This window comes from Dipodomys spectabilis, unplaced genomic scaffold (assembly GCF_019054845.1).
Source record: "Dipodomys spectabilis isolate Male_0828 unplaced genomic scaffold, ASM1905484v1 ptg000179l, whole genome shotgun sequence".
NCBI lineage: Eukaryota > Metazoa > Chordata > Mammalia > Rodentia > Heteromyidae > Dipodomys > Dipodomys spectabilis.
In genome coordinates, this window is record NW_024870856.1 from 13,198,032 (window position 1) to 13,205,124 (window position 7,093).

General features: G+C 60.7%; 1 protein-coding gene across 1 annotated transcript in view; it reads right to left on the reverse strand.

Annotated features, from left to right (window-relative positions):
- Positions 1-4,330, reverse strand: part of Ahrr (aryl-hydrocarbon receptor repressor) — an 89,525-nt gene extending 85,195 nt beyond the window's left edge. The window contains exons 1-2 of the mRNA XM_042695258.1: positions 4,269-4,330; positions 3,652-3,802 (exon numbers count right to left, since the gene is read on the reverse strand). The gene's annotated coding sequence lies outside the window, so the exon portion shown is untranslated. The remainder of the gene's footprint in view (positions 1-3,651; positions 3,803-4,268) is intronic.
- Positions 4,331-7,093: the final 2,763 nt, after the last annotated feature.

Consider the following 7,093-nt stretch of genomic DNA (forward strand, 5'->3'; position numbering starts at 1 on the left):
GACCCCAGTCCCCAGCACCACCTTTCTGAAGGACCCTCGTGGCAAAGGAGCGGCTGGGGAGAGACAGCAGGCGTCCTCGGCAGGGTCCATGGCAGGAGTGTGGAAAGCCGGCCCTGCCTCCCACTGCCTCTGGCTGGCAGGATGGCAGGGTGTGGTGTGGCCAGACCCGACCCGCCTCACACACAGCCCCTAGCTTGCTGGTGACCTCCAGGTCAGTCAGGACCACCACAAAGCCATGGTCACCAGTCCCTCAAGAAAGCCCAAGCACAGGCTGGGCCACGGCAGGGAAGGGGTGGGGAGGTGACAGGAGGGCCCACCCGAGACCGGCCTGGTGACCAAGGTGAGTTTCTCCCTGGGCGTTGGCTCCGGCCCTGTGTAGGAGTACTGCTGCTGCAGCAAGTGCATGTCACAGACTGCCACATAACACTCTAGACGGGACCACGACAGAGTCCGGTGGATGCCCCTCCACGCCTCACCAGATGACCAGCAGCCTCTCAGGAGCAGGCAGGTAACAGCAGCTCCACCCAGCGCCTGGCGATGGGGTCGGTGCCTCCGCAGCCCGGGGGAGCTGGAGATACAGGGGCACTCGGGGGTCTCATGCGCACTGAGTCTTCCTCATAGGTAATCGCTGTGGCGCACAGTCAGGCTGCTGAGGGGTCACACACACTGAGTCTTCCTTATAGGTAATTGCTGTGGCGCACAGTCAGGCTGCTGAGGGGTCACACACACTGAGTCTTCCTTATAGGTAATTGCTGTGGTGCACAGTCAGGCTGCTGGGGGGGGTCACACACACTGAGTCTTCCTTATAGGTAATTGCTGTGGTGCACAGTCAGGCTGCTGGGGGGGTCACACACACTGAGTCTTCCTCATAGGTAATCGCTGTGACGCACAGTCAGGCTGCTTGGGGGGGTCACACACACTGAGTCTTCCTCATAGGTAATCGCTGTGGCGCACAGTCAGGCTGCTCTGGGGTCACACACACTGAGTCTTTCTCATAGGTAATCGCTGTGGCGCACAGTCAGGCTGCTGGGGGGTCACACACACTGAGTCTTCCTCATAGGTAATCGCTGTGGCGCACAGTCAGGCTGCTCTGGGGTCACACACACTGAGTCTTCCTTATAGGTAATTGCTGTGGCGCACAGTCAGGCTGCTGGGGGGGGTCACACACACTGAGTCTTCCTCATAGGTAATCGCTGTGGCGCACAGTCAGGCTGCTGGGGTCACACACACTGAGTCTTCCTCATAGGTAATCGCTGTGGCGCACAGTCAGGCTGCTGAGGGGTCACACACACTGAGTCTTCCTCATAGGTAATCGCTGTGATGCACAGTCAGGCTGCTGGGGTCACACACACACTGAGTCTTCCTCATAGGTAATCGCTGTGGCGCACAGTCAGGCTGCTCTGGGGTCACACACACTGAGTCTTCCTCATAGGTAATCGCTGTGGCGCACAGTCAGGCTGCTGGGGTCACACACACTGAGTCTTCCTCATAGGTAATCCCTGTGGCGCACAGTCAGTCTGCTGGGGTCACACACACTGAGTCTTCCTCATAGGTAATCGCTGTGGCGCACAGTCAGTCTGCTGGGGTCACACACACTGAGTCTTCCTTATAGGTAATTGCTGTGGCGCACAGTCAGGCTGCTGGGGGGGGTCACACACACTGAGTCTTCCTCATAGGTAATCGCTGTGGCGCACAGTCAGGCTGCTGGGGTCACACACACTGAGTCTTCCTCATAGGTAATCGCTGTGACGCACAGTCAGGCTGCTGGGGTCACACACACTGAGTCTTCCTTATAGGTAATTGCTGTGGCGCACAGTCAGGCTGCTGGGGGGGGTCACACACACTGAGTCTTCCTCATAGGTAATCGCTGTGGCGCACAGTCAGTCTGCTGGGGTCACACACACTGAGTCTTCCTCATAGGTAATTGCTGTGGCGCACAGTCAGGCTGCTGGGGGGGGTCACACACACTGAGTCTTCCTCATAGGTAATCCCTGTGGCGCACAGTCAGGCTGCTTGGGGGGGTCACACACACTGAGTCTTCCTCATAGGTAATCGCTGTGGCGCACAGTCAGGCTGCTGGGGTCACACACACTGTCTTTCTCATAGGTAATCGCTGTGGCGCACAGTCAGGCTGCTCTGGGGTCACACACACTGAGTCTTCCTCATAGGTAATCGCTGTGGCACACAGTCAGGCTGCTGGGGTCACACACACTGAGTCTTCCTCATAGGTAATCGCTGTGGCGCACAGTCAGGCTGCTCTGGGGTCACACACACTGAGTCTTCCTCATAGGTAATCGCTGTGGCACACAGTCAGGCTGCTGGGGGGGGTCACACACACTGAGTCTTCCTCATAGGTAATCGCTGTGGCGCACAGTCAGGCTGCTGGGGTCACACACACTGAGTCTTCCTCATAGGTAATCGCTGTGGCGCACAGTCAGGCTGCTGGGGGGGGGTCACACACACTGAGTCTTCCTCATAGGTAATCGCTGTGGCGCACAGTCAGGCTGCTGGGGTCACACACACTGTCTTTCTCATAGGTAATCGCTGTGGCGCACAGTCAGGCTGCTCTGGGGTCACACACACTGAGTCTTCCTCATAGGTAATCGCTGTGGCGCACAGTCAGGCTGCTGGGGGGGGGTCACACACTGAGTCTTCCTCATAGGTAATCGCTGTGGCGCACAGTCAGGCTGCTGGGGGGGGTCACACACACTGAGTCTTCCTCATAGGTAATCGCTGTGGCGCACAGTCAGGCTGCTGGGGTCACACACACTGAGTCTTCCTCATAGGTAATCGCTGTGACGCACAGTCAGGCTGCTTGGGGGGGTCACACACACTGAGTCTTCCTCATAGGTAATCGCTGTGGCGCACAGTCAGGCTGCTGGGGGGGGGTCACACACACTGAGTCTTCCTCATAGGTAATCCCTGTGGCGCACAGTCAGGCTGCTGGGGTCACACACACTGAGTCTTCCTCATAGGTAATCGCTGTGGCGCACAGTCAGGCTGCTGGGGTCACACACTGAGCAGTGAGCTGACCTCATTTCTCTCTAAAATTTGAACTTTTCTAAAAATCCAAAGAATAGCTGCTCACTGTAGAAGACAAGGCTAAGCAGCACATGCCCCTGCACCCGTGTCCGAGCCGGCCCGAACCCAGTGGAATGAGCGGCCTTCGCGCTCTTCTGCTCTGGTCGTTTCTAAAAGCCAGCATCACTGAGTTTCCACCAAGGAGAAGCAGAAATGACCGGCCGCCCACCAGGCCCGGCGTGGCCACTTCCCAGCGCCCTCTGTTCAGAGGGTGACCGAGGCTTAGCCGGGGTCGGGCCTGCTGGGGAGGAGATGGAGGCCGGGACCTGGCTGGACACGCGCCCGTGCACACACTCACCTCCCGGTGGCTGCACACACACTCCCGTGCGCACACTCACCTCCCGGTGGCTGCACACACACCCGTGCGCATACTCACCACCCGGTGGCTGCACACACACTCCCGTGCGCACACTCACCTCCCGGTGGCTGCACACACACTCCCGTGCGCACTCACCTCCCGGTGGCTGGTCACACAGGCCCGTGCGCACACTCACCTCCTGGTGACTGGTCACACACTCCCGTGCGCACTCACCTCCCGGTGGCTGGTCACACTCCCGTGCGCACACTCACCTCCCGGTGGCTGGTCATGTCGCTGTGGAAGGCTCGGCCGCCTCTCCCCTGCCGTGTGGGGTCCCCGGTGGGCAGGAAACAGAGGTCTCTGCGGGGGTCCAGGCTGCGCGGGGTGGGGAGGTCACCGGGACGCGCCCCGGGGTCAGGGTCTCTGCGGGGTGGGGAGGTCACCGGGACGTGCCCCGGGGTCAGGGTCAGGGTCTGTTCGAGGGGGGGGGGGGAGGTCACCGGGACGCGCCCCGGGGTCAGGGTCAGGGTCTGTGCGGGGTGGGGAGGTCACCGGGACGCGCCCCGGGGTCAGGGTCAGGGTCTGTGCGGGGTGGGGAGGTCACGGGGAGGCGCCCCGGGGTCAGGGTCTGTGCGGGGTGGGGAGGTCATGGGGAGGCGCCCCGGGGTCAGGGTCTGTGCGGGGTGGGGAGGTCACCGGGACGCGCCCCGGGGTCAGGGTCAGGGTCTGTGCGGGGTGGGGAGGTCATGGGGAGGCGCCCCGGGGTCAGGGTCTGTGCGGGGTGGGGAGGTCACCGGGACGCGCCCCGGGGTTGGGGCGCGGGTCGGGTCGGGTCGGGCAGCGGCCCCGCGCCCCCCCTCCCGACCGCCCGGCTCCTCGACGCGCGTACCTCCAGCCGCCGCGGCCCGGCTGGGCCTCCCCCTTACCGGGCGCCACTGTCCTCGCCTCGCCGTCCGCCCGCGGGCGCCCGCTCCGCCGGGCTGCTGAGGTCCTCCCGGGCCGCCTCGCCCGCCCCGCCCGCCCCGCCCGCCCCGCCCCGCCCACCGGACCCCGAGCTGGTGGCGGCCAAGCTCTGCCCCCGCCCCGCCCCGCCCCGCCCGCCCCGCCCCGCCCGCCGACCCCGAGCCGGTGGAGGCCAAGCTCTGCCCCCGCCCCGCCCCGCCCCGCCCGCCCCGCCCGCCCCGCCCCGCCCGCCCCGCCCGCCCCGCCCCGCCCGCCGGACCCCGAGCCGGTGGAGGCCAAGCTCTGCCCCCGCCCCGCCCCGCCCGCCCCGCCCCGCCCCGCCCGCCCCGCCCCACCCCGCCCCGCCCCGCCCCGCCCCGCCCCGCCCGCCCCGCCCCACCCCGCCCCGCCCGCCGGACCCCGAGCCGGTGGCAGCCAAGCTCTGCCCCTGCCCCGCCCTCCTCCCCACTCTCCAGAACCCGGGGGCCGACGGAGGCCCGAGCTGCTGGTGGCTGCGAATCATCCATCCTGAGCCCCGCCCCCGTCCCCACCCCCCAGTCCACCCTCCACCCCCACTGTCCACCCTCCACCCTTCATCCTCCACCCTCCACCCTCCACCCTCCATCCTTGTCTGAGAGCCCCAGCCTTGCAGACCCAAACCAATACCCAGGACCCCAGCTGGGTGGCTGCCCCGTGGGGACCCCAGCCATGGCCACCGGCCGTGTGCTGTCTCCGAGTTCTCCTGCCGGACACTGCCCTGGTGGATTCCACACCTCACCCAGGGTAGGGTCCAGGTTGCCTGGGCACAGGACGGAGATGTCAGCGTCCTCCTCCAGCCTGACCTTTGACATCACCTCATCTCGGGCTCATCAGGGCTGTTCTTGCCCTGCTCCTGTGGCCAGCCCTGCCCCTCACCTCCCTCCTTCCATCTCCATCTGCTCCCTCTGGCAATGCCCCTGGGCCCTGACTGCCTGGTCTGTGGAGGGTCACTTTCTTCCCAATCCCTAGACGGAGGAACAGTGGGTAGTGTACTTGTGTACTTAGGTTACCTGAGCCTGCACACAACACGGTTTCCCCACGCAGCCTGAGCCTGGCTCCCAGACCAGACCTAGGGAAGCCCTTCCGCCCGTCTTGGTCTCCTGGATGGACCTCTGCTGCCATCTTGAGGTCTCTTCTTCTGGGACAGAGCTGGCACTTTCCAAACCAACCTCACACGGAGCTCTGGGAGTTTTCTTTTTCCTTTTGAAAATGTGTTCCTTGTAATTTTCCTCTGCATTAACCTTTCCAGATGTTTTGTGTCTAATTCCTAAATTATGCACCATTTTGTCATTTTTTTCTAGAAGCCCATTCTGTTTTGAATGGATGTGGTATCCTCATCTAAGATGCCAAGAGATCCCCTCCTTGGAATCCCAGCCTAAGTTCTTCCAAAGACTTCGTGATTTACTTGCCTACACATCAGTGAAGGAGACACATAGGCATCAGATAAAATGCAAGAGAATCAAGAAATAATCCCTAGCAATTGTGCTTGATTAGAGGTCAGGTATGTCTGGGTACAGACGTGTGGAAGGAGGAAGTTGGTTCCTCTCTAATTCTATATGCGGACATTAAGTAAAACTGAGAAGAGATCAGGTTGCCCCCAAATGAAAGGAAGATCTTTTTTGAGTCTCCAGAGGGAATTTCACTGGCTTGTCATGAGAACGTTTTAAAAATGTCTTCCTGGGGCTGGGAAGGTGGCTCAGTGGTAGAGTGCTTACCTCCCATGCATGAGGCCCTGGGTTCCATTCTTCAGCACCACATAAGCAGAAAGAAAAAAGCTAGAAGTGGTGCTGTGGCTCAAGTGGTAGAGCACTAGCCTTGAGCTGAAGAGCTGAGGGACAGCGCCCAGGCCCAGAGTTCAGACCCCACAACCGGACCCAAAAAAAAATAAATAAATAAAAATGTCTTCCCCCTTGTGATACAGGATCAGTGCATTACAGAGCATTCTGGAGCAACGCTGGGTCCTGTGGACACTACCACCGGCTATCCACAATCCCTAACCAGCTCCACCCATCCTTACTCCACCCTATGCAGTTCTAAACAACAGGACAAAAGCTGCAGCGGACACACAGACAACTTACCCCAGCCATTCTTCAGTGAGGGCAGGTCTGTGTGGCTGCACTGACCGTGGCAGTAGCTCCAGTTCAGCACTCTTGTTATCCGACACCTGAAGCTGTTTTCCTTGTTCTGGCTGCTAGACCCCAGACACCCTGCTTTCGGGAAGGCACTGGCGGCCCTTCCTGGATGCCAGGTCTTTTTGGGACAACTTGGGAACATCTGGGAACCTGCTTGCCTTTGGGTAGGCACTGCCTTCCCACACCCCTGAGCCCCGTGTCCTCCTGGCATTCCAGATCACAGAGAAGACCCTACCCTACAAATCACAGAACTCGAGTCCATGCCTCCACGGCTGGAATCCTTGACTCAGGCCATTCTGAATTTGCTCCCGTAGTCCGGACCATGTCAAACAGCTCAGGTCTTCCTGCAAAGTGTGAAATAAATACACCACATGTAGATGATCTTTAAGTGTATGGTATAGATGCACATAGTTGTGAGATAGGGAAGGCATCCCCCTTTTCCATCATATACCTCTGGTATACGTGCACATCTCAGGAATGTGGAACAGGTACACTCAGGTGTGTTACATAGGTTCTCTAAAGACATGTGGCAAGAACAGCTAGACAAAGCTGGGTGGACCCCACACTGGGACCAGCATGCTTGAGGCTCATCAATAAGAAA